Raw genomic sequence first — 11081 nt, forward strand, 5'->3', positions numbered from 1 at the left:
TTTTCTTCCAGCGTTCCCTTTGACTTTGCCGCTGACGCTAAGTCCACCTCTGCGCCCTTGTCTTTATTTGTCAACTTGTCACAACCTAGAACCACCTGGAAAGAGTCTCAATAATACACGGTGGCAGCAAAAACCATGCCTGTGGTGGACCGTCTTAATCAAGTTACTTGATATTGAAAGACTCAGCCCACTGTGGGCAGGACCATTCCCTGGGCAAAGGATTCTGAATTGTGTAAGAATGAAGAATTCAGGCAGAACACACATGAGCAAGAAAGTCTGTACGTGTTCATTTCTCTCTGCCGTTGACTATGAGGTGATGTGGCTAGCTGCGGGAGGTTCCTGCTTTGGCTTCTGCACACCAATGAACGTGACCCGAAATTGTAAGACGAAGTAACTTTCTTCCTCCCCAGGTTGCCTTTTGTCTGTACATTTTATCCCAACAACAGAAATGAGACTAGAACATCATCCCAGGCTAGACTACCAGCTTCTCCCAGGCAAGGCCCAAGTCTTAGTCATCTCTGGTTCATGAAAGCCTGAGGCATGAAAGATGCTCAGAAAGTCCTCAGAGTCACTCAGGCAGGTAGCTAAGCTGCACAGCAAGAAGCCGTGCAGCATCCTGGAACCGAAGATTTGCCTGGGTGAGAGTGTGCTCTTGGAGCTGGGTGGTGAAAAACAATCGAGGCAGACACTGTTGGCCCCTTCACCCCACAGCTCTTATGCAAGGCTTCTCTCTCATTCTATTTGCCTTGTTTTTTCCAAATAAATAATTTGTCTACTTTATCTGGCAAAACAAAGGAAGTATCTCTTAAATTGATGATGCATTTTATGTTAACTGACCACAGTTCAGAAAAATCAGACAAGACAAACCCGTGTTTCACTTTTTCTCTCCCTACCAATCAAAAGGCAGGATCCAGCCCATAGGAGTCATGCAGACGCCGCAGGAGCTGCTGTGGGGGTGCCCCGCAAGCTTCTCTGGGATCTGGACCACTAATGTACCACCAGCCCTCTGTACCTCATTTTCGTCATCTGTCAGGTGTAGAAAGGCTTCCGCTGGCAGTCATGACTTGGCTCAGAGTTGATGATAAACTCCATCAGGATGCTGATGCGAATCCAGGCACGGGTCTTATTCTCTAGCTGGTACCCAACAACCAAGATGCACCAATGTGTTATTCGTGGCACCTCGGCATGACTTTTAAATGACATTCAGCTGGGACTACTTCCTTCTATCGATTCTGATTTGCTATTCGGAGCTCAGAATGGAGGATGAATTTTCTTTAGAAAAATGGAAAAGAACAAAATCTGTTGTACCTGCTTCACAGACCTGACCTGCTGAGGTGGAGGGACGGGTGGACGAAAGTTTGGGTGGGTCATGGAATTTCTCAAGCCGTGAAGGCTGCTGACATGTATGGGACTTGAAGCTATTTGGAGATACCGTGGGAAGGTGAGTCAGGCAAGTGCTCCAGTTTTTCAGTGAGCAACTCTAGAATTTTAATTAGCTTTGAGTCCATTCTCTGCTGGAAATAGCAGAACTCTGAGCATTTCTTCAATAGCAGTACAGTAATTATAACAGTTTTGCAAGGAATAATTTACAGGATGTATTTTTGTAAGCTTAGCAGAACAAGAAAGGCCACATCCAGCTCTGTACTTGGTTCGTGCCTAGACTTGCTGTCAAATGGAGGCTTAGCAGGACTGGAGCCAGTAGCCAGGATCACTTGGCTCCTGAACTCTGCAGGATGCTAAAACAGGACTGTCCAACCAGACTTTCCACAAACATTAAAATGTGCAACTTATGCAATCTAACACAGTGGCCCTGAGCCACATGTGACCAGCCAGCACTGGAAATGGGGCTAGTTGCAACCAGTGTCTGAATTCTTAACGGCCTTCAGATTTAATGGACTGAAATGTACAGAGCCACATGTGGCTAGTGGCTGCTTCATGGGACACGCATCATTGAGGAGCCAAGTGGGCCCCCCCTCCAGCCAGCTTACTGTCTGGAGAACTAGCCATGGCTAGAAGGAACCCTCATGTTTGTCCTACTAAAGAAGTTCTTGTGTCAAGGCATAGCAGAAACCATCTACTTAGCTTCCTTCTTATTTTTTTTTAATCTGACAGCAGGTTAGAAGCATCCATTTAGAAACAGAAAGGACAGTGACAACAGCCCCAAAGTAAAACATTTGAAAACAGACCAGTACACAGAAGGGAGGAAGAGTCTAGGATTTCTGGATATAAGCACAAAGGCCCTCACATTTAAAAGAAATAACATTTAGTGTTGTAGGCAGACAGAATGTGGATTTTAGGAATGGGTGTTTCAGCAGAGGATGGGGTGACAATGGACAAGTCTAATTCAGACCCATCCAAGCAGAAGAGACATGAATAGGTGGCTTGAGTCATTGGGAGCACATAGCTACTGGTCCTGGCTTATCTCCACAAGAAGAAACCAAAGCCCCTCACGATACCCTAGTGGTCTCAAGGATAGAACCTCACATACTTAGCTTTGTCTTTGGCTCTGCCTGAGGTAGCTTGATCCATGTCTACCCGTGCCTCAGTTTACCTAACTGTTCTCCAGCTCTACTGCTTATCCTGCAACTGTTTCCTGGAGCTCTCACCATCCATCTCCCATGCAACTTCTGTCTTAGATGATTCTTCCATCTACCCTAGCCCGCCTCCCTGGGTGGCTCCCAGCCATGCTCAGATCTCAGGCACTTAGGAAGCCTCTGGCAACATGTATCAAGACCTCATCCCCTCATTAGCCCTGCTCCCATCTGAATTACAGACCCTCCAGCCTCTGCTTAATATACGTCTTCACTCTGAGTGTTTCTCCTCTGTAAAACCCAAGCAAGCAAGGTTGGGTCTGTCCTGATTCATTCGTCTTTATATGCCCTGTTCCTGTATAATGCCCAAGAAAGCTAGGTGAAAGAGGGAATGAATTCTATTTTCTAACACTTTCACATATTTTCAGAACCTCTTCGGTCTCTGAGATGACTCACATACTCTTGAAGCACCATTCCAAAGTTCTTGCTGTCCAATGATGGGTTGTCACGAAAGCCTCAACCATCTCCATTTCCCGTTCCATTTACCACACAGCCTCAGAATCATCCCGTTTCCCTGAGAGTTAAAGCCAGGAAGCTCATGTTGGCAGGCTGCTGTGCATCTGTGGCCCTGTCCTTGGCAATGTTGCTGTCTTTCTGTTTTCCCTGCCTCCTGCGGCCTTGTGCTTGGCAATGTTGCCACCTTCGTGTTTTCAGTGCCTCCTTCACTTGAGCTTCTTGCAAGCTCTCGGCCTCCCCACGCACTTTATCTTTGACCCATCCGTCCTCTTCCTATGAACTCTTATTTATTTATTTGTTTGTTTATTTGTTTCGTTTTCTCTGTTAAAGAAAATTCTTTGAAAATGGAAATGAAACTTAAACTCATTCCCAGCTCTTTCCAGCCCCAACCCATCTGAAACATAAAAGACCATCACAAAGGAAGATCATAGCCAAACACTGTCAAACCTTGAGGAGCCCTCCCAAATCCAAATCCACATTTCCTCTCACATTCCACTTTCTGCCTAAAGAAATCAGGATTAAAACAATCTCATTGATCTTATCTTTCTTCTCCCAGTCCAACTAATTGACAATGCCATCAGCTTTTTTTTTTCTTTAGTATGTGTTTCTTCACCAGTTCTATGACTTTCTCTTTTGAATAGACCTTGTTCCTTACTAAATTTTAATATAAATCTTTATTCTCCCGCTTGGTTTTTGTTTCTGTGTATTGAGATGGGCTATCACTCTGTAGCCCAGGCTAGTCTCTAAGTGATCCTTCTGCCTCAGCTTCCCCAGTCCTGGAATTATAGGCCTGAGCTTCCAAACCCAGCTTCACAGTTTTCTTTAGTGTCTTTTAATCGCTTGCTCTGTCCTGGGCACTGTTCTAGAGAAATGCCTTGAGAAAGATAAGAAAAAATTCCATCCTGGCAGAGGCTACATTGTATGTGTGTGTGTGGTAGGGGGAGTGGCATACTAGGGTTTAAGCCAAATATGTGTGTGTGTGTATGTGTGTGTGTGTGTTTATATCACTATGTATATATTATACCTATTTATGCATACATTACACATATATATAGTAGGTATACACATTACAAAATAATTTTAATATAGATTGTATTTAGTTGTATAAATGTTATATATAAAAAAAATCCCTGACTCTATCCTAGCATAGTATTTGTGATGAAAATTGTAACTTTGTTAACTACAGTGTCCTGTCATGCCGTATTAAAATTTTGTTTTGTCTTAAAGGAACAATTACATTCTTATTTATGGCAGATACATCTGTGAAACATCTACTGAGGACAAGATACTGGCATGCATATGAGGTTGCAGGGAAGGGAATGAACCATCCTCTGACACTTTTATATGTCTCTCTGTCTCTGTCTCTCTCTTTCTGTCTCACTCTCTCTTTCAAACACACACACACACACCCTCCCTCTGTTGTTACTGTAATAACCCACCAATAATAAACATTTAGAGAATCATCTATTCAATTCAACAAACCTCCTCTGCTACTTGGTGTGTGCAAATCACTATGGGATACTCAGCAAAGAACAGGATCTGCTTCCAATCCCAAGGAGTTTGCTGCACAACACGGAAGTCGCCATTCCGAGAAAGGCTTGTCTGTGGCACCACTAAGGTAACGAGGAACTAGGACCGTACTGAAGATGTCAGCTCCAGTACTGATTGGATCTCCCAAAGGTTGAGGCATGGAAAGGGCATTAAGAATAAAGGATCGCCAGGGAAAGAGAGAAGAGCCCAGGGCTGGGGGTGCCGAGCTCAGGGGACCGAGAAGGCTGTAAGAAGGAAGAACACAGCCTTGGAACGTCTCCTGGCACACTGCGGGATTCTGGCTCATTCAGCCACAGGCTCTTGGGCAGAACAACAGCTTAATTAGAAGCAAACTCTGTGTCTTCACTCTCAAGAAAGAGAAGCCCAGGCTGGTGGCTGCTGCAGAATAGCAGTGGGGTTCTGTTCTGGGAGACTCACCTAGGAGAAGGACAGCTCACACGGGTTGGACGTGCTAAAAGCTTTGTGTGCACCAGCTCATGGGTTGTCACAGAGCTCCTCTTGTGGGGAGCTTTGATTCTCTTGATTTAGTAGATCGGGGGACTGAAACTCAGAGATGTGGAGTTTCATGAGAAGAAGCGTGAGGGAGGCTTGCCTAGATTCACGTTATCCTAAACAAACCAGCAGAACTCAGGTTCTGTGTTACCTTGAGTGCATGAACCGCATGGGCCGTAATTTCTTGAGGAGGAAACACATAGAGAGAGGGGCTTTGTGATACCCTCACTATAGCTCGTATAGAAAATGGTGACGAGGTCACTAGCCCTGCAGCTGTGCCCTTAATCCCCCAAGACCTATCTCTGCCATTTATGGTCCAAAGTCTCATCTTTGGTTGATACATGTTGAAAACAATATAATTAAATATTAATTTTAAGCTGTAAGATAGTAGTAATGCAAGGCTGTTATTTTATAATAATGAATTATATTGTTATCACATAATCCATTGAGGCCTAACACCGGTGCAGTGTTTGTTTTGTGTCTGTCATCGGCAGGTTAGCAATGACAGCAGTGTGACACCCACATCTGGCATGTGTGAACATCAAAGGCTGTTTAATGTTTCTGTGTTAAGAGTCAGCCTAGCAACTGACATCTTAGATCTGGAATTGGCTCTTATCCAGCCTTAGCCTGATGGTGCTACCTCTTTTAAGTGTTTATTTCCTAGAGGTAACATCTAGAAAGAACCACTCCCTCAGGACAAGGTGACCTCTGCTAGCCCCCAAGCTATTACGGAAGTTGTCGCTTTAAAGAGACACAGGTGGCAGGGGCAGGCAAGCACTTACTCTGTGGAACATTGTCAACCCAAAGCCCACATAGGCAGAGGGCAACTCAGATGAACACAAACTGTTTGCCTATTAGATTTGCCCATTCTTGTCCTCTAGATGGGCATGCTAAGGAGGCTCTAGCTCAAATGCAGAGAGACCACAGCTGCGAGCACAGGGCCTAATGGCCTGCCATCCAGCTCCTGCCTCTCCTCACTGCTCTTCTGAGGTTACTGGCTGCCTCTGTGGCCATCCTATCACTCAAGACTCAAGATTATAGGCAGGGTGTTGTGTGTCCCTCCCGGTAGCTCTGTCCAGAGCGTCTATAAATGTTTGTCAGGCAAATGGACATATTAGTTAGCAACTAAATTAAACCCAAAAACACACCGGTTTGCTCCATGAATAAATACAATTTTGTTTTATATTTCAGATAAAAATTAGATTTAATTTGAATTTTCAACACGTTTAAAAGAAAATGCTGTTTTGTTGTATTATTTAATGAAATGGTCTCACTGGACTGTACTCTTTCTAAAGCACTTTGTAACATTTAAGCCTTTTAAACTAATATACTTTACACACTGTGTATTCTGTATGTTTTGACATATTTTTCAAAAGTTCTTCATCTTCCTAGATATAAAATTGATACATCTCAGCAAGCAGAAAGTAAGGGTGGAGAAAGAAGAGGGAAAGAGGAAGGGATGGGTGGATGGAGGGAGAAAGAAATCCCCACTATTTCAGAATGAACAAACCGCTCATACTTGCTTTTGAATTGTGTAAAGTTCAACCTCCAGAAACTTTTTGCCAACACATTTAATGCGTGTGCACCCCTGTCTTTTAGTGCCACTCTTCTGCTTGGGACAGCTTAGCAGGCTGTTTCCAAAATATGTCAAGAGCTCTGGCTAAGATGAGAGTGTCAGGATGTCAGGGTGGCTGTATGACTCTCAGAAGCCATTATTTGTTCTAGCTCACACTGGCAAGGTACCTGCACCCTGTGTCCTTGTGACTGGGATACCTTTGCTAGGGGGAGATGAACACTGTGTTAGAGAGAGGACCAGGCAGAGAATAGTACAACAGTCACCAAGTAGTAAGTTCTGAGGAGAAGACAGCTCATGACTCCAGCCTTTAGCTCCTCACATGAGTACATTTTTGGTGTTCACAGCCAGAGGAGATGGCTACCAGCCTCCTTCCATCCCTCTTCAGAATCCTTCAGTATTGTGTCCTCACATCCTGTACTCTCTGCCAGCTATAGAGCTGCACCTGACCCTCCCCCTCTGATCTGAACGTTGAGGTCTCTGGTCTTCTCAAACACACATCAGCCTTCCCTTTCCTCTGCTCCTAGCTTCCCTTCCATCATCACTGTCCAGGGCAGAGAGTTGGAGTTATCTTTGATAGACACTCCCGAAAGAGACTGCTAAACTTCCATTTTCCCTTCATTATCTCCCTCTTTATTTTTTTCTCCCACTATGCTTTGCTGCTGCCTAAGGCCTGGCTCTCCTCACCTCTGGATTGTCTCTCTGCCACAGCCTGTGTTTCATCAGAGCAGTGGCTGGAGGGTTGGGGGTGGGAGGACCCATCAACAAGGGGGGCAGGGCAGATGAGGACTGTGGGGTGGGCCAGCTGAAACCCTCTCCTCGCTGAGCTGCTCATACCGTGGATCTGCTTTCAGCGTGGATGGTTCTTAGTCCAGGACTGGGCAATAACCATGATATTCCTCTCAGTTACTCTTTACATATGTATAGACTCCATACTAAGCACTGGAATAGGGATGGAGTTACAGCGATGTCCACAGAATGTCCTTGTCTGTATAAAGCTTACGCCATCCCAGGAGCAGATTGCTTATATTTCACGTACTTGAACAAAGATGTGCAAGAAAAAAAAAATAAAGTCAAAGGAAGGAAATAAAAGTCACTGGGACAAAAGGACAAGACACCCTCACTAGGAAAATGTAATTCAAACCCACAGTGAGATGCCGCTCCACACCCACCAGGAAGGCAGGATTTGGAAAAAAGCAACAGAAAGCGAGTGTTTACAATGGGGATGTGGAGGAATAGAGTCCGCCCACAGCGGTGGCGGGACTGCGAAGACAGCTTGGCTGGTCCTCAGAAAGTTAAACATAGAACTACCATATGATCCTGTGTTTCCACGCCTACATGTGTGTCCAAGAGAACTGAAATCACGTGTTCGTGTGAAACTATCCGCAATAGCTAAACGGTAGAGACAGCCAAAATGACAACAAACTGGTAAACGGTTCAACGAGCCGTAATGTACCTGTACCATGAAACAGCGGCCAGCCACAGAGCCTAGCAGAATGCTGGCACACGCTGCATCATGACTGAAGGTTAGAAATATACCAAGCAGGCTGGGGTGTCCTTAGCGGTAGGCTGCTTGCCTAATATGTGTGTGGCCCCTAGCTCCATTGAAGCACCACAGAAATAAAGGATTCAATGAAATCAGTCAGACCCAAAGGCTGTATAATGAAAGCTCCCACACAGAGTAAGAATGCCCAGGGAAATAGAAAGCTTAGTGGCTGCTAGCACTGGAGACAGGATGAGACGGAGTGGCTGGTCAGTGGGCATAAGATTCCCTATGGGGATGATGGAAATGTGCTAGAACCAGACAGTACCAATGGTTACACAGAATTACAAAATATACTAAATGCCACTAAATTGCCCACTTGGCAAAAATGGCAAACGACGCTTTATACTTATTTTACCTCAATGTTTAAGGAAGTTAATGAGAGAGGTCACAGGGTGTTCTTGGGATAGGAGTGCGAAAGGAGCTTTAGTGGATGAGGTTTGGATGGCGCCCTGAAGCAGGAGGGTGTAGTACTGGCGATCAGCTAAGAGGTGGCTTCGGTGAGGAAGCAGGCCCCCCAGCACACAGACAGCTCTGCTCAATCTGATCACCACCTCAGCCTGTTTCCTCCAAGGGCTGTTCCCAGCACCCCACCCCCCACAACAGGGCATCAGCTACCACACCGTCCCCCCAATAACCCAGGCCCTTTAGCGATTCCTTACCAACAGAAGGACACTGGCCCTTGGGGTGACCCCCTGATCCTCCTAGTCTCAGTCCAGGGGCTGCTTCATCTCGGGCAACTTATGGTATTACAAGTGATGGTTTCAGGCTGAGGCGTAGAGCCCCGAGTGACTGTTCATCCTCGTCTGCACAAGGCCTGGGGAGCTCCTGTGAAATGAAGACTACCGAGAACAGCATTGGTGTTTGCAGGGTGCTTAGCTCCGTACCTGATGCATGGGTGTTCTCAGTGGCGCTGCCCGTGTGGTCACTTAAACCTCATCCATAGTCTACGGCTCAAAGGTCAGCACATCCTTTTGCACTCCCTGCCATTGGTTGGCGGTGGTTGAATGGACACAGGAGGAAGTGGAACGCATGACGCGTCCCAAGGTTGTCCCTGGTATTCTTGGAAACTGCTTTCCCCACCTCTGAGGACATTCTAGCACAGAACAGGAAGCATGTTCATTTGACTGACAAGGATCGTTCCACTGAACTGGGGCCTAGCAGCTAATAGAAACGAAATTTTTGTCAAGTGAGAGGCAGGAGGAGGGGAGAGAAAGAGAAAGGGGGAGAGAGAGAGAGAGAATGAGAAGAACCAATGAATACCTTATTCAGTCACAGTGAGATATGGTGACAGATTTCATAGGCTTTACGAAAGAAGGGAGAGGGTGGTGGTAAATTTCGGAAGAAATGGTCCATCTGGCAGATGAATCATCCTTTTCTTGCAGAAGAACGTAGTTGTTGGTATTCAGAGAAAATGTTAACACAAGTTACAATAGACTTCAGACAGATCTTTAATCTATCACCGGAGAGGGGTAGAAGTTCAGAAAGTACGCAAATAGAACACACAAGAACAGATTTCACATTTAAAAATGGAATAGGATAGAGTAGTGCCCGATTGCTTGAAGAGGAACAGCAAGGGAAAGAGAACCGGTGTCACCGTACTCAGTGAGAGCCACATCCTAAAGAAATGGTCACGTGACAAGTCCCGGGGCAGAGGATTAGCCGGACCCCAAGGAAGCCGCACCCTGCCTGTGTGCAACCTAGACACCCAGCCCTCCACAGAGAACACGCTGCAGTTTTCCCTCCACAAGATTCCTGTCTCTATTCCTCGAGCAGAGAAATAGAAACAATCCCTTCCATCAGGATAAAGCTAGAGAGCAGAGGCTCCTGCCAAACTCTATTTTCTTCATCAGCTTCTCAACAAAACAAGAAAAGAAACGGACGGGGGTGGGGGGGTGGTTTACCTGAGATCTCCGATCCTCTGTGTGTCTGTCGGTTCTTTAGAAGCCACAGGAAGCCTCTGCTGAGAGTTTTCTAAATCCCAAATCTGCTTCTGATAGAAGGAAGTGCTATGTGTGAGCTCAGAATAGAGGCTGTTATTTTACCCAAGAGGCCTCTAGTCAGAGGGAGGAGGGCCGGGAATGAGGCTTCTTGGCACACAGGTGCCATCCACCTCCAGAGAATAGAACTGTCCTATCAGGTGTAAGGCTAGGCGGGGGATCCAAAGAACTCCCAGCCACCTTTTCCTAAACGAGAGGTTCTAATAACTTTTTTTTTTTTTTTAATGGGGAGGTAGCATGTTGAACGGTATGCCTTCCCGAATAGTCTATGAAGAAGCCCAGCGCTGAACTGGGCAGCCCGGATGTGGAGTCCTGAACTCAGCACTGGGAAAGTCAAGTCTGTTGACAGCCTTTCTGCTCAAAGAAGGGAGCTTTATTAATAGATAGCAAAGGATTAGGGCCAAGCCACACATTTGGTGTACAAACAGAGGCAGTGTCCTGGGGATCACAGGAAGGCAAAGGGTGATAAAATCGCTACTGTGGGCTATTTTACTAGAAAAGATCGGCCTGCAGATGAGCAAACGTGGCTTGTGGGTGGGGGGAAGGCAGTGTTCTCGCCTCCTGAACAACTCCTGAAGCACAGAGACAGCTTGGGTCAGTCAGGGTCCCTCTGCCTTGGGATTTTGGCAAATGCAAACATTGCCTTTGAACTTGAAGGAGGGTGATTTACTGCACAGAGAATCAGCAGCAAGAACCAGGCCTACTGAAATGACCAAGGCGCCTCTCCAGGCGGCCAGTCTCAGATGCTAAAGGGGTTTAATTCCACTTTTGGAGAAACCCAGCGGAGCTCCCGTTAAGCAGAGCCATAACTCAGTTTTATAGAGAGCCTTTCATTTCAAAGGGGTTGGGATGCTTTTGTACCAAAATGTAAATTA

At 46.0% G+C, this 11081-nt stretch overlaps 1 protein-coding gene across 1 annotated transcript in view; it reads right to left on the reverse strand.

Moving 5' to 3' along the window:
• Positions 1–10252, reverse strand: part of Jcad (junctional cadherin 5 associated) — a 76343-nt gene extending 66091 nt beyond the window's left edge. Inside the window, exon 1 of the mRNA XM_060380653.1 lies at positions 10111–10252. The gene's annotated coding sequence lies outside the window, so the exon portion shown is untranslated. The remainder of the gene's footprint in view (positions 1–10110) is intronic.
• Positions 10253–11081: the final 829 nt, after the last annotated feature.

The sequence above is a fragment of the Meriones unguiculatus genome, chromosome 3, assembly GCF_030254825.1.
Source record: "Meriones unguiculatus strain TT.TT164.6M chromosome 3, Bangor_MerUng_6.1, whole genome shotgun sequence".
In the NCBI taxonomy this organism is placed as follows: domain Eukaryota; kingdom Metazoa; phylum Chordata; class Mammalia; order Rodentia; family Muridae; genus Meriones; species Meriones unguiculatus.